The sequence below is a fragment of the Amblyomma maculatum genome, chromosome 1 (genome assembly GCF_055883805.1).
Source record: "Amblyomma maculatum isolate TAMU_Amacu chromosome 1, ASM5588380v1, whole genome shotgun sequence".
NCBI lineage: Eukaryota > Metazoa > Arthropoda > Arachnida > Ixodida > Ixodidae > Amblyomma > Amblyomma maculatum.
Window position 1 is genome coordinate 204730566 of NC_139344.1, and position 27180 is coordinate 204757745.

The 27180-nt window shown below is 49.5% G+C and overlaps 1 protein-coding gene and 1 long non-coding RNA gene across 3 annotated transcripts in view; one reads left to right on the forward strand and one right to left on the reverse strand.

Annotated features, from left to right (window-relative positions):
- The window catches only part of LOC146205403 (protein tiptop-like), a 431831-nt gene that overhangs the window by 148704 nt on the left and 255947 nt on the right, over nucleotides 1–27180 (reverse strand). The window lies entirely within an intron of this gene.
- Nucleotides 1764–27044, forward strand: LOC146205404 (uncharacterized). The gene is made up of 3 exons (XR_014703193.1): nucleotides 1764–2010; nucleotides 25711–25777; nucleotides 26703–27044. It is a non-coding gene; the product is annotated as an uncharacterized LOC146205404 (long non-coding RNA).

Sequence of the window (27180 nt, forward strand, 5' to 3'; positions counted from 1 at the left end):
GTGGACCATCGCAGCCGTTTTCCACTATAAATTGTCGCCGCGGAAACACCTCCGCAAATCATCGGCGCGGCTAACCGGGCAGCGCATCGGTATGCAGCGCTCTCAGCTGTCGGACGCCATAAACCACTTGGCGGCTTTTCCTCCAAGCAGGTCCCGGAACTGCAGCGACGACCGAAAATCATTCCGGCCGCTTTGTTTCTCCGTGGAGAGAGGGTGGCTTTTATCGCCGCCGGGACGTATCTGCGGCCGCCGCTTCGATGGCGGAATACTAAGCGGAGCCAGTCAGCGCCGGCAGTCGACGCGCTTGTCAAACGCCGCCCGAAAAGGGGACAAAAAGCACCTAACTGGGCCAGCCGCATCCCACGGCCGCTCTTCCCTGGCCCGTGGGCGCACCATTAATAACGCGAACGCAGCGCTTCCTGGCGCGTCGCCGCCGGCCGCTCGGCTCCTGCGGCGCTCGCGCCGTGGCCGCACCGGACAAAGTCGGGAGGATATGCGCGCCCAGTCCACGTCGTAGTGGACTAGAGCTCCGTTGCAGCCCTGCCGGCTTTTTACCGTTTCGCCACCGTGGGTGACAGTTCTCAGCGTATTGCGGGACACGCGGAGGTATTTCGAACAGTAGCGACACCTGCATGCGAAGGTTGTAGTGGCTACGGCTCATCACTGCTGGGGCGTTAATGAGAAAGTACGCCTCACACTTCCTAATAAGCCTCATCCTCTCGTTTTCGCTAACTGTGACGGATACACGAGCCAGAGATATGAAGCCGTGAGCGGAGCTCGCTATACGTCATTTTTTTTTTTTTTTTTTTTTCAAGTCCCTCTCTTGGGTATACACGTCATGAGAGACGCGAGCGCGTAAGCGGCACGCGTGTAACTTCCGTGTATCTTACACTGCCATCGGCCAGCGATGCTATAGCAGTTCCACGCTTGCATAACATTTCTTTTTCTCATCTTCTTTTCTAGTTTTCCAGCCTGTCATTGAAATATGGCGATTATTTGTTGCGCAGTAGCATGGCAGGGGTTTTGATTGCAACAGTGTAGACAAAGCCCGTTCCGCACGGTTCCTGCTCTCGTGAAGGACAGTGGCTCTCGGCGCATATGATATATAATGCGACTCAGCCATGCGAAACACTGCGCTCCAAGGCTGGTCCCACTTGATTTTTCACTCCCTTAGGGGCAGACAAAAGGAATATACATATAAAAAAGGCAGAAAATTGCTTGAGCGCTCCAGAGGTGGGCCCAGTATGCCTCCCGTCATACTATACCCCTCCCTTTCCCTCCCGCTTTCCCCCCACCCCCCTCTCTCTCTGTGTGTGTGTGTGTTCATGTGCACGCGTGCGTGTGCACTGATCTGAATTTTTGAACGAAACTCGGCAACATAGACGTAGTAAATGACGTGCATTCTTTCGCAGTTTACATCGCCTTTTTAAAAATGCGCGCAAACAATGGGTTAGCAGAATTCGCACGAAGGAACGAAACCAAGCAGAGCAGAAATGGCATACGTCACGCAAAAGCTTCGCTACACTTCGGCACCGAAGCACAAAGGTGAGCACACTTCGAGCGGTATTCTGCGAACAAAGGGAAGCGAAATTTTAAAGGGGGAGTTCCACCGATAATATTTGCGCTCGAGCACAGCCGGGCACACATATCAACCAAGCACGCAAAGAACAAAGTGACTTCGTTAATCTTCTTACCTGCTCCACAACACAGCACTCTATAGACAAGCGCGCTGCCCCATGTATGCCTACCTCTGAAAAACCAGCTGTTGCTTTCCGTACTAATCAACTTCTGCGAGGAAGTACAATACTTCTAAAGTTGCATTTGTGCACAGGCCACGAGGGGCTATAATACTGTAACAGAGTAAGGGTAGAACGAAAGGAAGATGATGGCTACACAGTAAGAAAGAGCCCTGAACAAGTGCTGAGGGGGAACCTCAGTTCACAAGCCGAGCCAACGCTTCGACAAGGGGACTTGTCTTCGTCTGGGCCTGCTATCTGATACTGTAACGGAGTAAGTGACACTATTACTCGGTGGATGGTCAATGCTTTCAGCGCCTCCTGCATTTTAGCCGATGGAGTACTATACTTAAGCAAGGGAAATGCCACTATATACCATACTTAAGTAAAGGAGTACTACACCACTCGTAAACTTCAGTTTGCCGTCGTTGAAGCACACTGAACGCGTTTAGACGTGTAATTTTCCATAAAGGACTCATTAAATGTTCCAATAAAGCCGGGTAAATACATAGGCTAGAAGAATTAGGTCTCATGCTTTTCGAGGCTGTAATTTGAAAGTGCCCTTCTTTTAACAATCACAGCGTCACCTTTGTCAGATTTCACAGTTCGGCTGTTAGAGTATGCTCACTTCAAGCCGATAAAACTCGTCACGATGCCTCGGTGGCTTCGGCGCTCGGCTGCCGAGTCCGAGGTAACGCGACCGAAACCCAGCCGCGGCGGCCGCATACACTGGTTGGGACGAAGATGGTTGGATCTATGGAGTTTAACGTCCCAAAGCGACTCCAGCTATGCGAGACACCGTAGCGTATTGCCGTTCCCCGAAAACTGCAGTAACGGAAGAGCCGGGTGCGTCACAAAAAAAATAAAACAGAACCTTACGTTTTGTTCGAGCATGAAACGCAGGATGGAAACTGAAATGCAATATTAATAAGATAGTTTTTGGATTAAATAACTTACTGTAAGGAGCGTAATACATCGGTGGCGTCCGTCGCGCCATCTTTGCGACGTTGAATAAGTTAACTTTAAAAATCGCCGCGAAGTAAATCCGTAAAAAGCGTTTAAAGCATGTTAAAAGGCTGTTGTTGCTGAACGCAACATAAAGGTAACATACACTCACTGAAGACAGGAATTGATTACGGTGAAGGTAATTGAATAGTGTAACCGTTATCATACCGTCACATGCTATCGCGGCTGGTTTTGCTGCTGTTAAGAACAAAAAAAACATGATATTATGCAACCTAAAGGGGAACATACCCCAAGAAATATGGCCGTAATTGATTTGAGTGTTGTGAATTTAAAAAGAAAAAGTTATACCTACAGGAATCGAACACGCATCTTGCAACCAGGCATGTGCTGTTAATCCATTGCGCCACAGAAGCGATTGTGTGGTGTTTAAAAGCGCTCTTATTCGTTTTGATTCAACGCACTAAAGATGGCGCGACGAACGGAACTGGCAGGATCAGAGGATTACTACAAGCAATTTTAATCCGGCAAACTATTTTATTGCGTATGCATTTTAGTTTATGCACTGCAATACATACTCAAAAAACATATAGCTTTATTGACTTCCTTTTTGTTGCGTTTTATTTTTTAGTAACGCAACTCGGCACTTCCGTTGCTGGTGTTTTCAGGGAATGACAATACGCGACGCCGTAGTGGAGTGCTCCGGATACTTAAACCGCCTGAGGTCATTTTATGTGCACTGACGTCGCCAGGCGCTGAGGGGAAAAAAAAAAGGGGGGGGGGGAGCGAGAGAGGGAAAGCAAACTTGTCAGACAAAGTTAGCCTGGTCAACGTGCACAAAACATAGGCAGTTCTTCAACACCTGCGCCATTTATTGATGCAGTTTGTAGGCTTTAGCGTCCACATGCTGAGCGGGATATTCCAGACGCAATAGTGAAAAGCTACAGGTTATGCTAAAGCCCCCTGGGGTTCAACATAATGTGCACTGACGTTGCACAGCCCAAGTGGCAGTTTCGCATTTTGCCCTATCGCAGTGTGACCGCCACGGGCACCCTGCAACATCGTGCTAAACAGCGAAACCTTCGCGAGTTATTACAGCAACAGAAATCATGAAAACGACGACCCCCTGCTGTGGTGTGGACACGGAATGTGTGCTGCATGTTACCGATCGATTCCACACAATTTGGAGCCTTCGATGGGTATATGCTTAAGGCAGAGCAAAGCTACAAAGAATATTCTCAACAGGACCAACCAGATTACAAGCACGGAGCAAATCAGACTATGAATTCAAAAAGAAATCAGCTGTAGTCCACGGTTCTCGCTCTCAGTGGCGCAGTCGATGCTTCTCCGCCTGCCTCGATGCCTGTAGGAAACTCCGCAATGTTGGTTCGCTGCTTGAGGAAAAATATCCGTGAAAAGAACTCAGGAATGGGTCCAAGATTGCCTTCGAAAGTGCACAGGTATTCGCACTGAAGACAGCCTAACCAACTCACCCAAACGTATCAGATGGTTTTTTTTTTTTTTTCTTCTAGTATAGTCCCTTTATACTAAAGGTAAGCTGGAATGGAGGTCATTAAATACGGTCGTGTACATCGCAGCGCTTGTGATCAGACGGAGGCGGCCAAAGGGATTTGCGCAGTCTTTCAGGAGCATTTGTGGCATGTATGAGGGGAACGTGATGGAGTACGCAGCGCAGACCCCCCCCCCCCCCCCCCCCCGCCCGTTAGCGAACTCGGGCGAACGAGGCTAAATGGCCGGCCTTGGGGAGCAAATGGACTTGGCCTCACACCTAAGGGCTGTAATACATTCTTCATTACATATATACGCACTTATCAGTGCACCGGCTAGCGGCTGGATACCACAACCTACCATGGGGCTGCCAGCAGCTTTATATAGTACTTAATTCCGGTACCAGATGTTTGTTTTCGAATAAAGAGCCCAGTGAAGTCCGTTTTTTTTTTTTTTCTGCGCACTCTCAAGTACTGCTTTTCTTGTGTATCTTGAATCGCGACATACAGCGCAACATGTAATTTGTCTGAAGTTACGTGGCGCGTCCATGTTTGGCAGGAAACAGCTGCGGCCAGCGGTTACGGGTCACTCCTTCGCCCTTAATCGAATTATTTTACTTTCTAAAACAAATGCGCGCACAACCCTTAAAAAAGCGAGAAAGAAAACTGCGGCAACCAGGTCTACACAAACGGGAGGAATAGCCTTCGGGGAGGTTGACGTTTTATCATTCTAGCCAGGAGCGCGCACATATATTGCGATCTGGTTTCTCCTATCATGCGGTAAACATTTGCAGGACGAATCGCGCCATTCATGATGAGAACACAAAAATGACATTCGCAACGGAACGGCAGAGAGAAGACACGCTGTAGTCTGGAAATCCTCAGAAGTCGAAAGCCCTGAGTCGGTACACCACAAATATTTCAAAACGCAGCACTTCTAGCCCCCCGCCCCACCTCCGGCGCGGTCCGGCGAGCAGACAAATCCATTTTCATTGCTCTCGCTATTTTTCTTTTTCTCGCCGGGACAAAAGGAGCGGAAGAGAAGGGAGGGGCCACTTTAAGAGATCACCCCGTGCCGCATATGTGTGTGTGTCCCGCTCTCTCCGGCCGGAGCTTGGCCAGCGCCCTGAGCGCGGGCGCATACACCACGCACCTGGTTTTTCTTCGGCAAGAGAAATGTGAGCGGCCGATCGGGGCGAACGCGGTCCAGGATGGTGCGCGCTGGGACGCGAAGCGAACCCCGTGCTAAGAGCACGCGACCGCCAGGCCTTGGCCATTTTGGCGAATGGCGCGCGCTCCAGTAAAGGAAGCATGAAGCCGCGCGCGTGTATACCTTGAGCGAGCCCAATGAAAGAGTTCTTGGGCCAAGCGAAAAGAAGAGACGGACCAGAAGGACGAAGCGAGCACATCTGGGACTTCACGGAGCTTGCGGCGGTCCCGTTCATTTGATTGGACGCGTTTTGAACAACGTTGGCCAACCTCCCCTTTCGCTTCGGGGAGATACAACCGTAGCAACTTCGCTGCTTTTTGTGAGAGCATATATGCAAGGTGTACTAAGAATCTCAAAGCTGGCGTTAAATAAACCTGACGCCGAGTACGCAGCGGCGGTATGCAGCATAGTTCGAGTATAGCCGTTTTCTGAGTCGAAGCAGTAGAGAGAACACATTACTCCTGTGAACTGCGCTGTAGCAGGAGAAAATTTCTTAACAATGCAGGCTCCATCCAACCCGTGTGCGTACTTTTACTTTACTAGCATTATGATAAAGTTTGGGCTTTACCTGGACGCTTTAAAGCTAGCACCACACTAAAAGAGATGCGAATCTCCGAGCTCGATATCCTGTTGGCGCTGCTGGAAGAATTAGTGAAGGAAATAATGGTCTTTTAGGGCTGACATGATCCGAAGATATCTTCGAGGATTTATAGATCCGAGTCCAGAGGTTCAGATTTCGGTATTCGCTCTGAGGTTTGGCGGGCCGGGGGTGCCCCTGCATGGAAATATCCTAGTGACACCTTCCATACTATGGAGAAACACGGATTGTATAATATAGTCTTCCGGAGCTCCCGGGTCCGATCCCGCGACCGCCGTTTAGATGTAGGCGAAACTGAGAGGCGTCTGTGTGCTGTGCGATGTCAGTGCACGTTAAAGGTCCCCAGGTGGTCAAAATTACTCCATAGCCCTCCACTACGGTTCCTCTTTCTCTCTTTCCACTTTCACTCCAACAACCTTCCTCCCTTCCTCTACGGCGTGGGTCAGGTGTACAGGACAAGTGTGACAAATACTGCGCCTTTCCTTTCCTGTGAACCAATTATTATTATTATTATTATTATTATTATTATTATTATTATTATTATTATTATTATTATTATTATTATTATTATTATTATTATTATTATTATTAAGCTTCAGCAAGACTGGACACTATGCAGTCCCTGTTTCTGTCGACGGCACCCAGAACTTAAGCACGTGCCATCGAATTGCGGCTGCTTATCGACACTACTAATCACGAAACAATGTAACCCCTGTATCCTGCCAGTATGCGTTTATTTTGGACAGAAATCTGGAGGCTGACGAAAGAACTTTAAAAACTAACGTAGGGGCTACGACTGTGAAAAGGTTGAGACATAAAGAGAGCAGAGTGCAGTCTCTCGGAAAATGGACTCGAGCTGATAATAGAGGTTTAGCCTACCGTGATCTGTCCCCGCGCGTTCCACTGCGCATGCCCAGATCTCCTTGACGCCGATAGATGGCGCCACATACGGGATGTCGGCACATAGACCTGCTGCGTCGGGACCAATCAGCTTGTGCGCACCGCCCACGCGCGGTAGAGGATCACGATTGCGGATCACGGTAAGCTAAATCTCTAATGTATATTAGCGGAAATTGAGAGGAGAACATATGTACATAGACGAGCCACGGTAGTAAGAGGTCTGAGGAGGGATAATTATTTAGGGCAACAGAGTGGATACCAAGACGAGACAAATTAATCGCCCTAATTCACGTGCGAACAAAAATGAAATTTGTAGCTTAGCTTCATACATTGGCTGTGGCTGTTGTGAGGCGGGGATAATTGGATATCAGCGATTTGCAGCGGCCTTCATTCTGCAGCGTATACGTAATGAAGCTTGCCATCATCATGTGTATGATGGTGATTACAAAGTTTCTAATGCACACGCAGCTTTGAGACGGCTTCTCAGGAAAGAAGAGCTTTGTACGGAAGACAGGCAACCGCTCTATACACCCGTTTCCTCCTCCCAAGGGCGCATGCGCTCAGAGGTCGCGTAAGCAAATTTTTGTCTCTAACCGCGAGGACTACGCGTGTGTCTGTATTACGTATACGGGACGTGAATACCCGGAATCAGAGGTAGTGGCTGAAGCAGAGTAAAATGCCCCCCCCCCCCCCCCCAAAAAAAAAAAAAAAAATCACGCAACACGCTTCATAGGCACTGTAACTATGCTGTCAGATGGTAGTCCGAGCCACTGGAGCTTCTTGCTCCATACTTGTCTCGTTCTCTCGAGCGCGCTTGCAAACAATTCGCTTTAGATCGACAGCCTGTGTAATCGCTTACATAAAAAAAATATAGCCGTAAACTGTTAGTAACATCATTCACATCATTTCTCGTTCTACTTCTTCATTTTTGGACGTCTTTGGTCGCCTTCCTCCCTCGCTTTCCTTCATGTTCTCGGTGGTTAGGGCGCTCGACTGCTGATCCCAAGAACGCGAGATCTAATCCCGGCAGCGGCGGCCGCTTTTCGATGGAGGTGAAAAGCAAGGCACCCATTTGCTGTGGGGTGTCAGTGCCCTAAGGAACCCCAGGTGGTCGAAATTTCAGGAGCCCTCCACTACGGCCTTCCCCAGAGCCTGAGTCACTTTGGACGTTAAACCCTCCAAACCAAACCTTTTTGGTAAGCGGAATTTAAACCTCCAATTCATCCACTCCCAAATCCACCCTTTCTTTGGCGGATGACGACCCACGGACCTTTTCTAGAAACTACATCTTACATTTTTATTGCGAAAGCAATACTACTCGCACTTTCAGGCCTTCGCGTGACATGGCCGCAGTTACGTCTTACCCGCGTGACGCTGTGACGTCACACCCCACGTGACACACGGGCTGGCAGGAGCTGCCAACTTGGGTCTCTCGTTTCACATGGGACGGTTATGTCAGAATCAGCCTGCTAGCACCCTGGCATTCACGTTACCCTTATAGGCCACTAAGACACTTTCATATTGGTTGGTTAAAGCAGGGCTTTATATGTGGGCTGAGGAAGAAGAAAAAGAGAAGACGAACGCTCGGTCACCTGCAGCTGATGCTTTCGCTCAATATTTGGTTCAGCAGCGTTGAACCCTTGTAATTTTTAGTATAATTTATACTCGATCCGCCAATTCGCATTGTATTTATTTAAAAAAGATGAATTCCTCTACTAAATCTTGTGCCAAACTCGCATTCTGTTTATACACCGTTTCCGCCTGTCAAACTTGCTCACCGTTAAGTTTTTTTTTTTTTTTCGGTAGTGATACAATTGTTTATTAAATTTAGAACTTAAATTTTGAAATGGCAAAGCAATACATCAATCTTCTATAGAACTATAGACGCAGAAAATCAGGGGTGCCCTGCATTATGCAGGGCGCCCCTGCAAAAAAAAAAAAAAAAAAAAAAAAAAAAAAAAAAAAAAAATACCATCAGCAAGGTGCTGAGCTTGTCTCTTCTTTTTTTCCGGGGTTAGTTGCGCAAACGTGACTAGTGCGAAAGTGCGCACCAGTGGCAGTGGATGCGCTCGGTTCAGCGTTAGGGCACTGATATTTCTGGCGCGTCGTGACGAGAGGCGTGCGATCTGCGAGCGGCGGGCAGTAGTAATTACATTTCGGCTGACTGCACGCGGGGTCGATGAGCGCAACAGGTGCCCAGTGGGCCGCGCAGAACCGGACACTGAGCGGCGGGACGTGCCTCGCTTTGCAGGCATCTATCGGCACCGCGGTCGAGCAGCGGCAGTCCACTTCTCGTCCCGCGGTGTCTTGTACCGGGGACGCAATCGGGGTGCTCGTCCGTCTCGTCTTGGGGCAAATTAGTCACCCCGCCATCCGTCGCCGGCCGCTGCCGCCGCGTGAAGACTGTTGCAAACTTCTATTTGCATACTAAACGCGTGAGAGGCATTTCATTACAATCTCATTACGGCCATTGTTCGCGGTGGCCCGCTGCAGCAGAGCTCGTTCCGAGAGACGCTTGACAAAGCAACTTGACCCGCTGCCGCCGCCCACACCACGAGTCGACAGCTCGGCATTCTCTTGTGCACTTCCCCTCCTCTTTCCGCTCGTCTCAAGGCAAACAGGGCCGTCTTCGGCTGCAGACGCGGGTCGCGGCGACGTCGACAAAACGGCGAGACCGAAGGACGAGGCGGGCGTCGCTATCGGACGGGGGTCCCACATGTGCGCCCCACGGGCGACCCGCGTCGTCGCCGACGTGGAGCGGACGCTTTGCTGGGCGTCGCGTCACACCGCGACGACGCCTGGACAGCGAAGCGAAGGCTGGCTAATCGGGAACGTAGAAATGCTGACCGATTTCCGCCTACAGGTCCTGGCCCGAATCTTAGACGGAGAGGTAGACAAGAGACGGAGAGAAAAAATGCTGGAAGGCTAGCCGAAATGGGGATTAGGGGATACAAAAAGGCAAACAGCTCGCACGCGTACAATAAAAGCACACAAATGACTTGGTTTGATATTTGGGGTTTAATTAACGCCCCAATGTGAACCAGGCCAATGAAGGACACCATATAGGAGATCTCTGGACGGACAATTTCGACATGATGTTTTTTTTTTCTTTTTTTTTTAAGCAGGCATACCAGGTGATTAAGCACAATCTTCAGGTTTTTCAGGTTTTCATTGTTAATACGCCCTATAGTTCATAGACATCAAAAACGTTTAACATAAGCTCTTGCATTTTATCGTAACCGCTTACCTCTTATGGCAGCCGCAATAAGCGGTCCGACGCAAAAAAAAAAAAAATAAATAAAATAACGTCACAATTTTTGGAGCAGTCGAGCGCCGAAGCGCATGAGTCGGTCAGCAGCGAAGGCTCCGAATTCCTATCTCAACAGTTTTTCAGTGACACAAGATGTACTGAAACACTCTGCAACAAGTCGGATAGCGGCAGACAATCAGAACCAACCATTCATAAAAGTGCACGTGGCAGGCACGACCTGGGATAACTTCGAAGGAGCCCTCGGCGTCCATCGTATTCTTATAAGAGCTAAAAGTGCAGTTTTGTGCCTCTGATTCTCGTTTAATGAATTTCATTACAAAGTGTGTATACGAATGGCAGCGCTGAAGAAAATATGCTGCAGTGCTCTTTAATTAAATAGTTCATAACAGCCGTATTTCTCCCCACAACTTAGGTGACATGCGCTCCCAGCAGACGATGGAGCCGATACCACGTACGTGTTAGCGGCTCCATCGTCTGCTCTGAGGGCGTAGCTCTGTGCGCGAAACTGACATACAAATTTTGTGTATTCTCTGCATAGTTGACGAAGACGTAGCCCCCCCCCCCCCCTTCCCCCAACACACATACAAACAGGAAAAACATTAAGCACAATATTTTTATTTCTGCCGTTTCTATAACGCCCCGCGAGTGCCGTCATGAGCGAATTAAATAGGACCTCAACCTGCAGTGTAGCACTGAGCTGCACATCCTTTTAAAACGGCGGCGCAAAATTTAGGTTTCATAATTTAGAACCACTATGAACCCAGTTGAATGTATTACAGTGAACTAAAAGGCAGCGCCTTCAACGACATACACATTTGTTGTTTAAGCTACACGCTACTTTTACCAAGTTTTGCGTAGCGTCACGCTTAAAGCATAAGATTTGACAAGCACTGCGGTATATGTATAGAAGTGCCAAATGATTGCAGCGAAACCTGCAACAAGTTGCTCAACTATCCGAAACTATCCGAAAGACTCGATCGTGCCAGCAAATGGGAAGCGTGAGGGCGCGAAGGCACCACCACTTGCGTTGTCCTGGTATGGAACCATTGTGTGGAAAGGAAGGTAAACGCGGTGAAAAGCTGGGTCACGTGAAAGGAGCTAAGAAGGAGAAGCGCGCAAAAGCGCAGGCCGATTTACATTCTCCCGTTATCCTGCGCGCCCACTTATCTGCTCAGGCGCCCGACTGCAGCCCTGCTGGAAGAATACAGTGTGCAAAAATTACGCCGCCTTTGCTGCGGCCCCTTGGTAACAAGCACGGGAATGCATGCCTCTCTTCGGTGCGCCGGGGCAGAAAGCTATACCGCCGTCGCAACCAGCGACCCAGGAAGGTTGTATACACGCTGCTCGTGTACCTAAATTCCTGTGGGACGCTGGATATGGACTAAAGTACACAAAGATCGGAGACAGAACCGAGGCTGCTTGCGCCGCGAGTGCTGCTTTAGGTCGTCTGCAACTGCAGCGGTTTGGACTCGATTCTCTTCAAACGCAGACGGCAGCGACCAGTCAAAGGTTCTTTGCCATCATAGAGAGAATATGATCAAGTTGCCTGGAAACTAAGGAGCGAATAAATGGAAGCCTATAACGCTCCGAATGGAGTAAAAAACCGCACCAGCGCCGGGAAAAACGCGTCCCGTATATAGGTAGAGCCAAAGTAAAAAAAAAAAAAAAAAAAAAAAAAAAAAAAAAAAAAAAAGAGAGAGAGAGAGAGAGAGAGAGAGAGAGAGAGGGGGAGAGAGAGAGAGAGAGAGAGAGAGAGAGGGGGAGGGAGAAAGAGAGAGAGAGACCAAAGATTGGTTTTCAGAATCGAGGATAAATCAGTGTCTTTTTTCTTCTTCTTCTTTTTCTTTTTTTTTTTTTTTTTTTGGTCGGAGGCGGTGCAGGGAAAGTATGGATGTACGTTTCATTCGTCAATTAGCCAAGCAGCAAGCAGTTACGTATAGATAAACCTTGGAACTGTAAAGGCGGAAGAGGAGCACGAAAAAGCCGTATACTTTTAAATAAAACATCACGGCGTAAAAGAAAATAAAGAGAACAGACACCTTATTCTGCGTGCTATTTTCGTGGGCCGAGCGCATGAAACGATGGACTATTCGCTCAGGAGTGCCAGGACACCGTGGTGGGGGCCAATAAATATAGGGCATCAATATACCCGCAGCATGGTCCAACGAGCTTTTCAAGACACAGAATCTCCTCTTATATGCGCTTCATTTAATGTTTTGCGCACTTTTCATCGTTTCGAGCTATAAGATACCTTTTTTCAGTGTAGCATCGTCAGCGGTGCTCTGCTCCGGAACACAGCTAATACGTGCCAACCAGTATACCAACTGGTTACCTTTAAACGTTTGCTGTATTTGTTCTTAATGTTTTGACAGGTTTGCAGCCCGCTGTCAGTAGTATTCACGTCAATGTTTAGAGTTTCGAGAATTCCATTGCCGTCGCCGCCGCAGCACGATGAATTCTGGGGCTGCACTTGGGCGAAAGCGAAACTATACTCCGTTTCATACATCAAGTGCAACACTGCCAAAGCTACAGCTCTTGTTCGCGCTCTCCGCATCCGCGATGAAAAATAGTGCCTGCTCTTGACGAGAGGAAATAATAGTTATTCTGTCTGCAAGCTTAATACACCTTACATTTGCAATCAACTTCATAAAGATCACCTTTTTTAGGGAGAAAGGATCGGATTCGGTGAATTTGTATGTTTTTTATGTCGTTTTCGTTCGTGTCGCGTTTTCGCTGCCCCGCAACCTTGCCAGCTGTGCCACTAGATGGCGCTGGCTGTGCCCTCCGCGCTGCGCATCTCTTTTTGAGAAAATTGTTCTTCGGTACGCATTTTTCTCTAAGATCCGCACTGCGAAGATGTCTAGGCGTGCGAAGCAAGTTATTGCAAACGTGTATGCTCGGAATAGAGCCCGTTTCTGCAGGAACCTCTCGGCCACAAAACGAGCGTGTAGCGATACGCCTCCTTTTTTTTTTCTTGCGGACTACTTGCGTAGCTTTCGCTGCGTTGCACCTGATGTATGAAACGGAGTTTTTTTTTTTTTTCTTTTTAATAAGCGGCCGCAGAAAGCGCCAGCTGCCTCTACCAGCGCGCATCGCACGAATAAGTGAAACACCCTGTATACTGCTTAAGGAACAATCTCAATGATGCTGCTAGTGAATTCACCCGAGGGCACAGACATAGGAAAAGCGCAGTTGCATCCTACGCTAAGGGCTACACAGGTGTTGATCAAATACCCAGAGTCTAACCTAGATAGTGTATTGCTTCGCCAAATTCAAGAGAGCATATTACCCCGACTTTGGAAATGTGCTTTCTACAATAACGTTCGTTCGTTCTCGCTTGATCTAGAAGATTCATTTTCGAACCCTAGTCGCCGTCCGTTCGAGTCACATATATCACACATTGTTTTATATGAAGGAAGGTAACAAAATGAGCCACATCGCTTCACTCCAATGATACTGTAAAACATCAGACACGAAAACAGTGTGAGGGTCCTTTGAACAAATATAAAAGGCAGGATACTATTCTAAACGGAAAGTCTATTTTGGCTACATTTGCGTGACTAGTCGAAATTTGATAGAATTAATAGCCTGCATGCCCTCTTCATAGTCATCTCGCCATGGCCAATGGTGTTGCCACCAGGGCCAACACTACTGAGGACAGCTTTGGTGGCCCAGGTAAACGGCTGCACGCGATTCAGTACTTTTTCCACAGCTCACATTTCCCCGAACATTCGATGCAGTAAACATTTATCCTTTGCACTTACACATACTTGGTGATGGCATTTTTTTTTTTTTTTCATCGCAGCAACACTCCGTGCAACTGAACAAAATATGGCGTTACAACGAGTCTCGAGATCATATGATGAGAAAAGTGCAACGCCGCGTATTCCGAGCGGGGTTCAGGCCGAGGTCACATAGATAAGTCATCACACGCTGGATAATGTCAAGGGGCATGTTGACCACATGTGACCGCGGCAGACTGCTTGCGTGGTTGGCACCGCATCGAGTGAGAGATTTACCGAGACTTAAACCTCGGTGCGGCACAATTGCCTGTCCCCTATATTGAAAAAAAAAAAAAAATAAATAAATAAATAAATAAATAAAAGAAAAAGAAACGACGCAGAAGCCCAGTCCTGAGCAATATACGCTCGGCAAGACGACGGAGAAAGACGATAATCCTTTTCTTCTTTTCGGCGGATGTCAAGAGAACCAAGGCCGTCACTGTACGACGCGAAAAAGGAAGGCGATCGCCGAAGGTCCCACGCTGCCGCCGTGGCGTTCCCGCTCCGTGCGTCAGGAGGCGTGGGACAGGCCAGACCCGGAGGAAGTGCCAAACGAGTGTAATTGCGTATTCGGCTCGTGTCGCGCACCACTTTGTTTTCTTCGAGGCGTCCTCTTTGTTTCGGCGCGGTTGGCGGACGGGAGAGGAGAGCGATAAGGCGGCCGCCAGAAGCCCATTTTTATAGCGCCGAGACACACGGCGGCCGCCATCAAAGGCGCCGCACGCTCAGCTGCCATGCATCAGCGCACGTCAAGCGTGACGCGGCCAGGTCGTCAAAAACTCGGACCAGACGACCGTAGATCGTCGCGTCCCCACTGAGAGCGACGCGCCGCCGACCAAATGTTGTCTCAAGACGAGCTCTCCCCGTTCTAGGCCATGTCCCCCGCCAGTGGGCCGTGCCGGCCGCCGCCATCTAGCCCCGGCTGCAGCGCGGTCGGAATCCAGACCCGCGGCGGCGTCTTGCCGGGGAGCGGCTTGTTTTGTCTGGGCCGACCACACCCATACCATTGCGCATCGCTCAGACGAGACCATCTCGCGGGCCGCTGGTCCAAGTCCAACGACCGCGATACGCGAGCTGGCTGAAAATAACCGAGTTTAAAGGGAGAGGCGCAGCACACACAGGGACCACTGTTTTTACAAAATGCGGCGTTGCGCTTCCGTCAGTCGGTGGGCCTGCCTCAGATCATCGATACCAGCACTCCGAGTGAATGCAAGTCAGGCGATGTTTAACGTTCAGCCCGTGTGTTTCATTTTTGCAGCGACAGCTGTTAGTGGCTCAATTCTCGACCATGACGTAAGTGTCGTCCGTCCACAGAGAGGACCTGGAGAGGAAATTGAGAAGGCGTGCCGTGGGGAGAGGGGTCAAGTAGCGAGGAGTGGAAGATGATGCTGATGAGCGCTGAAGCAGGCGTGACGTGTGCAGACGGGAAGCAACTTGGCCCTCGGCGGCAGTATGTCAAATATGATGTCGTAGTCACATCTCCCTTTAGAGGTCAAATCCATTCCAAAGAAAACCTTCAAGAATGCGAGCAATACAGCTAACGCTGTAAAAAGAGAACAATAGCGCTTCGCTCAGTGCCCGGCTGCTGCTCGTGCTCTTCCAGAGTTCTGGCTTTTCCGCAGCAAAGATGTAAGTAGTGGCATTAAAAAAAAAAAAAAAAAAAAACTGCCAGTTGCGTAGCGTTCCCTCTCCCAGGCCCTGCGCGTAATCCGCCAATCAAATACATTGCTAGTGCTGCCCAAGCTCAGGATAGGGAAAGAGAGCGGAGACGCCGACAAGACCTCTTGCAGCGCAGCCTGTGAGACCAAGAGGTGTCAGCATCAGGACTCTGCAGTGCGTGCCGTCGAAGCTGAGGCGAAGAAACGTCGGAGGCAAGCGGAAGCCTAAGTAGCCGAGAACCCGCTGCTGTGGCGCAGTGGCTCTAAGAATCCAGATACAAGCCTCAAGGTCACGGGTGTCATATGCTGGCTGCGGCGGCCCCGTTTCGATGAAGGCGCAACGTCGAAGTCACCCGTACGCTGTGCTATGCTAGTGCACGTTAAAGAACCCGAAGAGGTTAAAATTAATACGGAGCCTCCCACTAGGGCATCCATCGTTTTCCGAGCATCAGTTCGCGATATTTAACCCCGCAATTAATCTAACGTCCCCGCAATTAATCTAACGTCGAAGGGGCCACAGAGGCCTTTCAAATACGCAGCACTCGTTAATACCAGGAACCACAAGCTACTGGCAACTGAACATTAGATCCTGAGACCACAGGCATACGTGTACTTTGAATATATTTTCGTTTACCCATGACGAGCCTGGACACCAAAATCCTCATAGTGAAAGGTCGCGTTGGCAAGACTTTTCATACCTCAAAACAGAGGTATAGCTGCTTTTAAAAGCCATTCGCAAAAGTGAATGCCGAGGCCTATACGAAGAGTGGGTGCTATTAAGTATATAGACAGCTGCGGCACGTACAACGTATACGCTTATGTAGGTGAGCTATGCTTGGCTGGGTGATTTCAAAAATGCGTTTCAAGAGCACCGAAGCTGATTTTTTTTTTCCATCAACAGAGGGCATTTCGAGGCTGTCTCGTTTAGCTCACATTCCGCCTCGTGCACAAACACATGAGAGCATTGCTAGAACATAATATCGCGCGTAATTGTAATAGCTCTGAACAACGAATACGATCGATGTGCATTGGTGGAACCAGATGTATGCAAAATATCGACGTAAATCGCGTTTACATTGCCTAAAATTTATGAATTTATACGATGGCGTACTTAAGCGACGTAGGTCAAACAACTTTTAGACTCGGCAAAGATAACGCTCGAACGCATTATGATACGGACCGAATACCGGGATGCCGATATATATAGCGATGTCCTTGCGAGCTGTCTAGTGACAGAAGTTACTTCTCTAAGCCTTATCTGCTGCAATGGAAAACCTTTGGTTTGGTTTATGGGGCTTAATGTCCCAAAGCAAATCAGGCTATGAGAGACGCCGTAGTGGAGGTTTCGACCAACTGGGGTTCTTCAACGTGCTGCCATCGCACAGCACCCGGCACCGTGCCTTTCGCCTTCAACGAAAAGCAGCAGCAGCAGCCGGCATTCAATCCCGCATCCTTGCAAACAGCAGTCGAGCGTCGTAACCACTGCGACACCGCCGCAGTCACCTTGTTTACAATTACTTCTCTGCCATAGAGCGCGTCCTATACTAAGCTTTATTTAGGCGACGTACACGCCCCATTGCATCACATGCACAGTCTGAGAATGCTTAATAATTGTACGCACCACAACTGCATACCTTTCGTTTCTCGACACCGTCCAAAAAAAAAAAAAAAGAAGAAGAAAGACACCGGCAAATGTTTAATTACGACTTTACAGATAAAATGACAAACGCTCTCTTGCATGTAAGCGAACACATCTTGGTCTTACGCACCTGCTGCCTGATGTCCTAAACTTATTTTTATATGTGCGTGTCAAAATCCGCCGATGCCAACAAACAGCTGACACACAGCAGCATAAATCGTGAGTGCTTGAAGTCCACTCAGTTACTCGAAAGCTCTCGCCAGCGGTTGGTCAGGCGCAGTGTTCGACGTTCGTAGAGCCTTAGCGCTCGACAAGGCAAGGGCAGTCCAGCGGCGGATGCGCGGCCTCGAAAAAGCGGCTCCGAACGCAGTGCACGCGCAACGCCGCTCCTTGGGCCTCGAGTCTTTCCAGGCAGGCATGCGCCGGAGAAGAAATTCTCGCAAGGCGCCTGACATATGGTTTTCTCTCAAACGAAAATCTGCGCGCTCCGGGAGACGAACATTCATCAGCGCAAGAAGCACTGACGGACTGCAGTGGGCCGCAGCCGGGCGCGCCAGACGTTGATGTATCCAGCTCATGTGGGACCGCCGCCACCGACGATTTGTCATCCGAGCTGGCGGCCCCAAGCAGGCGCACAAAGGAGGCGCTTGAGGCGCGCCCCTCGAAAACACGCCGCGGCAGAGATGTGACCAGCGCACATGACCAGCGCCGACACATGTGCGACAGTGCCGCCGCTTCCGCTTCTTGGCGCAAATGTCATTCCTGGCTCGCCTCGCGCGTCGCCGCCGCGAATGCCTGGCAGCGGCGTCGCGAGCACTACTTCCCTGAATTCGCCGGGGGTGTCGTCACAGGCCGGGCACCGGAACTCGCCGCCGCTCATGAATTTCGACGAGTAAAACAGCGTGTCTTCACGGAGCCTTCAATAGCACGCCCCCGGTGCCTAGCTAGACGATGGAAGTGTTAACTGTCTCTCTGAGTTGCTGGCTTGGCCGTGGCGCATCAGCTCCTTGCAGTGAAGCCCGCGCCACAGACGCTAACGTGCCGAAGGAGGAGTCTTTGCACAGAACACAAGTTGCTTGCTTTTCTCGCGTTTTTTTTTTTTTTTTTGTGTGTGTGTGTGTGTGTGTGTGTGTGTGTGTGTGTGTGTGTGTGTGCGTGTGTGTGTGTGTGTGTGTGTGTGTGTGTGTGTGTGTGTGTGTGTATGTGTATGTGTATGCGTGTGCGTGTGCGTGTGCGTGTGCGCGCGCGCGCGTGTGTGTGTGTGTGTGTGTATGTGTGTATGTGCGTGCGTGCGTGCGTGCGCGTGCGCGTGTGCGTGCGTGTGTGCGTGCGTGTGTGTGTGTGTGTGTGTGTGTGTGTGTGTGTGTGTGTGTGTGTGTGTGTGTGTGTGTGTGTGTGTGTGTGTGTGTGTGTGTGTGTGTGTGTGTGTGTGTGTGTGTGTGTGTGTGTGTGTGTGTGTGTGTGTGTGCGTGCGCAGCGCATTTCGTAGCAAAGGCCACGGAACATGGCACCATCAGTCATCCCGCAAGATGAAAAGCGGCTGCTGGGCGAAAAGAAAAAAAAAGGAGATGCAGGTCACACAGATAAAATCCGTCTGTGTCGGTCCTTTGCGCAGTTTTATCACGGGGAACCGAACGGGAACTGCAGTTGACAAGAAAATTTAGCGAACGAATGCCCCACAATGAATGAATGAAAACAAAACAAAAACACGTCGGGTTTCGTGCAATTGTGTCCTTATGCATTCACGCGTGCACGGTCGCGGCGCCTGGCGAGTCAACGTCTGGGCACCGAAGCAGACAGGGATACTTATCCAGCTACAGCGCCGTACTTAATTAGACGAGAAAGAAGAAATAAAAAAATAGGATGCCGAGCGAAACGTATACCCGTTCGGAGAAGAAAAGCGAGTAAAAACAAAAGATGGGGCCGTCGCAGCCGCAGGGCGCCGTGGGTGACCACACTGCGTGCATGCTAAGCCTTCCGCAGAACTGGGCGCCGCGAGCCAGCGTACTACACTCGAGGCAACCCATGCGCGCGTGCATTTTATCGCGTGAGACCGGGCGCCGCGGCGTTGCTACGGAGCTCTGAGTCACTTCATCACTCGGCGGGAGGCTGCGTACCCCCCGTGAGACATGGCAGGAGCCAGCGTCGATCTCTCGGCCGCTGCAGATCGAATGGCCGCAGCCGAGGAGACCACGCGGCGGGCGGTCGCGTCCAGGGGACGAGGAGTGGCCGCGCAGCGATTAAGACGCACGACTTGCGGATCCGCGCCTGCTCCGTACGCCCAGGGAGACGTCAGCGCTCAGCCGGACGACCAAAGGCGCATACCTTCAACGCGCGACAGCGTGCTATAGGCCTTTCTGCTCGGCCGAGCGGAGACTGCGGATATTGGCAACCTCGAGTACGCCCGCAATAGCTCGGATCACTCCAGCCACCTCCCGAGGAAGGGCCGCAATTGCTTGCACGCAGTTCAGTTTCACCCGGCGCATATACGGGGCCCAACAGCGCGAAAACCGAAGAAACTCGCGCAGCTGTACCATTTGCTACATGCGCGGAGAATTCTAGCACGATTATGGTGTCTCTGAACCCAATCGCTTCTTCCTCGGATCTCTTCCGCTGCAAGGAGAGCGTAAACGAACGGGGCTTTCGGCAGAAATATGGGCCACGGTCGAATGGCTTCTTTGGGCTGGACGCTGAGCCGATGCCATGTTTATGCTTTGGGTGCGCACCTGTCGGCGGAGCAACAATGCGCTGAGCTGGCAATGCGGCACGAGAGAAACAACTCCTCGGTTCACTGACTAGGGTCGCGGATGGTGCGGCACTTCCAGTGGCGACACAAAGGGTTCACAGAGGGCCGCTGGAGGCAAATCCGACCAGAGCGAGGGGTCATCGCTCTACGAGGCACCGAGACGGAGCGCCATCAGATGTGGAATTCTCCGCCACTTTGTCGCCGGGGGCCAGTTGCGACAGATGAGCACAGCGCGAGCAAGCGCCAGACCAAATATCAACTCTTTCCGCCTCGACTGTGGCGGAATAGAAGCTAAATTATAGTCGAGTAGCCGGTTCCGATACACTGCGGTTGTTTCGCGGGAATGTCTGCGCAGCGTAAACTGTACCGTATGCAAATCGCAGGAGGATTTTGGTTTTGTTCAGTCTGTTCGACGCCGCCAGCAAAGCCGCTCGCTCCACTCAGGCGCGATGCCATCTTGGATTAGGACTGGCCCGCTCTGTTTCCCAACTAGCAAAACCACCCGGTGAAACGAAGAAACATAACCCCATTATATGCGCGCTTCTTCCTTTCTTTCTTCCTATTCCCAGGCCCTCGCGTTCTTTCAACGCGCCTGTCAGTGAACCAGAGTGAACCCCCTCGGGGGGGCGAAACATCGCCGCCTAGTCGAGAATACCGGCGGAACATGCTCGTCTCACGGGCCGCCGACAAATGGCCCGTTCAGGAATGGCGCACAAATAATGCTGGTCTCCATAGCGCGCGCTGTCGACGAGGCATCTTTTGTCTTCGCTCCCTTACTCCGCGCGGAGGCAAGATGACGGCGACCTTCGAACCGCGATCGCATGACAACGACCAGCGGGGCCTGGCTTTGTGGCAGCCCGCACACCTGGCCGGCGCCGTCGACGCAACTGGGCCGTGACCGCGCTCTATTAGCATCTCTCTCCGCGTCTGCTTTTCTCCCAAGCCTCTCTCGGCGCGGCCTCCTATCGTGCTTTGGGAAAACAGGCATCCTGATACGGGCTAGCCACATCCTAGACGCGGTGGAGCGCCAGTCACGGTGCACGGACACGGTAGGCTGCCGTCACCGCGGGCGGATGGAGCGTCGCGCCCAGGATTTCGCGCTGATCAGCGAATCTGGATACGGCTTCGGCGGCGCAGCGCGGATCAGAGCTCCGACCTCCGCGACGCGCGAATGACCATGGAGAGTCGTACGCACCAGCACATGGTAAGACCATGTGCGCGCAATCTGTATGCATTGAATTAGAACGAGAAAGAAATATATATGCTCGAAGTTTCACTGCCAGCAGGCTTCAGTGGAAAAGAAAAGCTGAGGAAGAGGATTCTGTAATTATAACTCAAACCTCTGCGGTATTAAGGCAAACGCCTTTAATGACTCATACTTGCGGCCATGACCCTGTCCGTTCGGCCCCGAGAAGTGTCACGCTTCTTCGCGAGATCCCGCGGAAGACCGCGTGATTGTGACGCCATCACCTGGTGACGTCATCGGCCAGTCTATCGCGAGGATGATAGTTAAAAATAAAAAATAAATCCCGTCTCCACCAGGATCGAGCCTCCATCCCTTGGATCCCCAGCCGAACGCTTTAACCAACTGCGCCACGCCCTGAATGGTGAAACGCACATTATAATTCTCCTTGTCTACCGTTGAGGATGATAGTAGCGATGGCAATGACGCTGCAATTAGTGATAATGACAATGATGAGATTAGCAATGATAATGATGGTGCATTTAGTTGATAATGATAATGAGAGCAAACGTGATGCGCCAGGTGCACTAGCAACACTTAGGCTTTCGCATTTCTGCACTGTAAATTCCACAGTGCTCTCGAAATTTTTAGAGTGCACATTTTCTGCTGATTTGGTAAAGCACTGGGTAGTTGCAGTCAGCGGAAATAGAAAGAGTGGCCAGATTTGCCGGCACAATCCAGTTGAGCTAACATGCCAATTTAACGACCACTTACTGCAGCCACCGTGGTTAATATGTACTATGCTAACTAATTACGTGCTCGCTGCTGCCAAGCAAGTCTGGTCTGCGTTCCAGTTTAAAAAGAGCAAATATTTTGCCATTGTCGGGCTACTATTTGGCGGCACAACGAAGACGTTCTTCGTCGTGCTCGGAAGAGTACTGTGAAAGGCAGGCAGACAGTATAAGATGAGGCCTTAAAAGATGCTCCACTGCATGCACCACAGCTGCATCGGCATATTATAGCAATACCTGGCGGGGTCTTGATTTTTTTTTTTCTTGTCAAATGTGTAGCGTTGGATACCTAGTACAAAAATATAGAGTAGGTGTTATGACTCTCCAGATGTATGTTTTTCTTTTTTGGCTTTCTATGAACATCAGCAGCAACGAAGTGATGAGGTAACATGCATGCAGCCAGTTGCGGTAAGCCTTCTCTCCTCTTCGTAGAGAGAACGCGCTTGAGGGTCCCATATTGCGTTGCTCGAGGAGAAACTATGCCGCCTAGAAAAAGCCTATGCATGGCGGGTGTTATAACAAGGCGTTACGCAAGTTGTCGCTGTTGGCCACGTACCATTTTGATGACGCGAATTTGCCGATGACGGCGGAACAAAGGGAAGTACTCACCTGGAAACATAAGAAAAACAGCATAATGCAAATGTTAGCAGCTGTAGTGAATAGCTTACAGTGGTATACTAACTCAAAACAATATAACAAAATCTGCTATCACTTCTCGCGATCTAAATAAAAAAAAAAAAAACATTATACGCCAGCCCAGTAATCTACAGCCAGCAAAATGCTCATATATGGAGTTGATCCGACAAGGTTTCATGAATAATGCGTACCTTTGTTTATATTCGATCTGCACGAACTGTAGTCCGGTACGGTACATACTCGCGAAACATGGAGATAAGCATCACTGTAAACATAAACAAGCTCAAATATGAGCAAAAATGGTCGATGTCGCCTTTTATACTCTTAGTGTGAAATTATGAAACTCCACATCAGAAGTTAAGATGAGGACATCCCCTTTTTTATTACTGTCACAAAATTAGGAAGTAAAATTGAGTCGACATGATTATGCTCCTTCTATAAACAGGAGTTTGTCGGCATGAATACTCCTCCAGACCTTAAAGGATTTTAAAAACTCTCTCCTCAGCGTCTTGGCGCTCGGCCGCCGCGTGGCGACAGCTCACTCTTCGCCGTGTTAGCAGGTGACAATGTGTTTTTAGAGTGCAGCTATTTGGCACCCGTTCTTGCGCTTTGCGGCGTTGCCGTTGTCCCTCGTAACCAGCTCCGGAGCCGGGGCAGCGCGCTGCTTTAGCTACGCACGCTCCTGGCACCATTTCTTCCGCACGCTCAAGTCGAAATGCATAGCCGCGCAGAGTGCCTCTGAAGACGCTAGCAAGTTCACGGATCGCTTCGAGCTGCTTCGCCGCCGCCGCCGACCCGCGAGGAGCCAATATGGCGGTGTGCGACGCATCGGCATTCATGATACCTGCCACCGCCTGCTCTTCAGCCGCTTTTGTGTGTGTGTGTGTGTGTGTGTGTGTGTGTGTGTGTGTGTGTGTGTGTGTGTGTGTGTGTGTGTGTGTGTGTGTGTGTGTGTGTGTGTGTGTGTGTGTGTGTGTGTGCGTGTGCGTGCGTGCGTGTGCGTGCGTGCGTGCGTGCGTGCGTGTGCGTGTGTGTGTGTGTGTGTGTGTGTGTGTGTGTGTGTGTGTGTGTGCGTGCGTGCGTGCCTGCGTGCGTGTGTGCGTGTGTGCGTGTGCGCGCGTGCGTGTGTGTGTATGAGAAAGAGAGAGAGAGAGAGCGCGCTTGCCGTGATACAAAGACTGCTTCATCGACCTGTGCAGCAAACTTCTCCAAGAAACTGCGTGTAGCCTGCGTAACCGACGAATGTTGACTGCTGCCGCTTCGACGGGTTGAAATGGCTATGGGCGGGTGACTCGTGTTTTCTCGGTGACCATGGCTCCTCGTTCGTTAGCTGCTACTTTACGTGCAGCGGCCGAGATAACCCGCATAACCAGCATTTTCAACGACTGAAAAGTCAATGAAAATGCTCGATATATTGGTTAGGCCATTGACGCATATGCAATTATGCCAGTTCTTATTCACTGTGCAGCGACAGGCTGCGATCTTCGCAAGGAATGTGGGGGCTGCCGAGGTGCAACAGTTTTCTCGTCGCCCCGTGGAGTCAAATTATACAGCGGTCACTAAAGCAAGTACTTTGAAAATTTATTTTTACTTTCTGTAGAAGGAATGCAATGGCACAATATTGCCTCATTGCAAAAATTAGCCCATTCCACTGAGTTTCTTAGTTTCCGGTTTGCGAAGTCTTTCGTACTGTTGTTCAAACTGCCAATATCGAGAAGGCAACAAAGAAAAAGATAAAATAAAGATGAAGTTAGCGCAAACACTTGGACGAAGACAAAAGAAAGAAAACACCCTACGACGGCTGACAAGCGCTTCTACCAACTGTTTATTGGGGTGTAGGACAAGGAATATAAAGGAAAATATGAGCGTGACATGTGTGCCTTTACTGTCTGCGCATGCTCATATTTTCCCTATACATTCCTTGTCCTACACCCCAATAAGCATTTGGAAGTAGCGCTCGTCAATCGTAGTAGGGTGTTTTCTTCTGTCTTCGTCCAAGTGTTTGCGCTAACTTCGTCTTTATTATGAAGAACCAACCAGCCCGACAACACGCACTCCTGAAAAAGATATAAACCAGTCGACAGACTGCGGCCGCGAATGCGAGGGCAAAACAGAATAGAAGTCGGGTTGGAAATGAGGATGTGAGGGCCGTAGCGGACACGAAATGTATTACAATGTACAATGAACCTTCAAACTCCCCCTATACTCGTCGTCCCCGCGACGTGTACGCGAAACGACGACGCCCTAACAACGCGCCGCTGCGAGTTACCCAATCTTCCACTGCATATGTGCAATACGCGGGTCTTCAGTAGGCGTGGTATAATTTCAGTTAAAATTTAAACGTTCGCCTAGAACGCATGAGGAACTCGTTAAATAAAACCTGCAGTGCAAAAACAGTCACACTGCTCCTTTCTGTGTAGTAAACCAGCCAAAAGCAATGCGAAAGTACCAGTGCGTCTGTAACAACATTTTGTTTTTTACTTTCATTGTGCCCAAGTAAAAGGCCCGTAAGCGACGCTTGTTCCAATTCGCCGCATCGCACCAATGGACATGAAAGCGATTGTGCACCTTCCAATACCCTGAGAAACGTGTTCAGCACCTCTCAGCCGACTAGGAACGGGCAGATGTTAGTAGTTTGGTTATTGTAGTACTGGCGCTAATCGCTCATCGTAAAAACATAATTTCAACAATGGCGGTTTCACTAAAATATATGCTTAATTGGTTTATTTGCACTTGAATGAAACTGAAATTGAACCGTTTAATACTATGCAAGCTTATATGTGTGCAACTACTTTTCAGGTCACAGGGTCACCGATTCCAGGATGCGAAATACATACCGAAGAAACTTCTTTTTAATTTCTTAACCTCCTTTCTTCTCACCCATCCTCCTCCCTCTCCCCTTTCTAGCTTTTATGCTTCGAAAGCAAAAGCGTATTTAAACCCCCGCCAGTGATGATCGCGCTGTCCGAACGAAGACAAGTCCACTTGTCGAAACGTTGGCTCGACTTGCGAACTGAGGCTTCCCCCTCTACCTTTGTTCAGTGCTCTTTCATAAAACTGCTTTAGTGTTTTTTTTTTCTTTCTTGCAGAAGGTGCCTCCCTTGACTTGATCTAATGACAAGAGATGCCTGAATGTCGACAAACAATGACTCAAAGGTGCCCTCCACGGTTAAAGTGTGCCATTTCTGCTATTCCTTTTCATGAATTTCAGAAGATGAGCGCAGGTCAAGGCATTCCACCTTTGGTCCTCAGCAAAGTTCCAAAGCCAGCTGCCAAATACTGGGCTGAAATGCTCTGTAGCAAGAAAAGCATTAATCGAAATCAGTGTTTGTGATTACATTGATGCATTCACTAAGGAACACAAAGCTCTGAAATCAGGCTTGTGTGGAAGTGCTGCATTTAAAATGAGCTCCCTGATGAATTGTTTCTCCTTTCGCATCCTGAATGTCACATTATAGCAGTAAAGATTACTGCTAAAATTACCTGTTTAAGCTACTTCAAAGGAGGGAGCCAAATACTCTCAAAGGAGTATTTAGCAGGGCTGTTAGATGCCACGATAACTCCTCAGTGACCTAGTGAGCCGACATATACTTGAAAAACAACCTCTGTCCTGAGAGAAGTAAAATGCTTACTCCTTTGATCCCCTTAAATATCTCTCCGTACACGAGAGTAAAGCAGATATTCCTTTTATGAGGAGTAACGCGGGCCACATACTCTTTTTTGGGTGGTTTTGATTTTACAGTAGACTGCGCTTTGATCCCGTAAGCTTCCGTCTTTTAAAGGTCCACCTTCTTTTTTTTTTTCTGCTGTTTTTTTTTTTCTGCAGGAATAAAAAGTCTTTTTGGCAGAGAGGCCTTATGCGGATTTCTAAGTAGCCTCTAAAGAGCCTTCAGGAGCGTTTCTTTACACCGGAAGCCTTCCCTACCAAACACTGTTTCGATACTTGAGGACGCCGCGACAGATGAGATGGCGCGCCTCATGCTGTTCCTCTTTCCTCATTCCCATACCCCAGTGCAAAGTAGACAACTGGAATACCCTTCTGATTAACCACATTGCCTTCCCGTTTTCACACTCTTTTCAGGTGCTTTCAAGGACACAAGAATGATGTGACGAAATATAATCGAGTGACAGGTGCCATTGGCGAACACACTCAAAAAGCACAAGCTTAAAATCGACTTTTACAATGCCACTGCCTCAAGGAAAGAGAAGAGCCCGTCAACACGAGTGCCACAATCACTTCTATGAAGGCAATCGCTAAAACGATGAATAGGACGGACGGAAGCATGCCGCAAATATACTCAGAATCATTATACGTAATGTACTACGCGTTTGAGCAGGCATTCGAATTTGGTGATCAACTTTTGAACCGCTGCGAGTATTCTGATCAAAGCTTTAGCAATACCGCATCCTGAAGTCGTTAAGCCAAAACCAAACTTTCAATACATTATCTTTGGTTGGAAAGAAATTATTTGGCATCGCAATGAGTAGTGTGTTAGTTTATGGGGACAACAAACTCTAAAATACGCCTTTTTCACTTTTACGGCACAGGTGACCCCAGG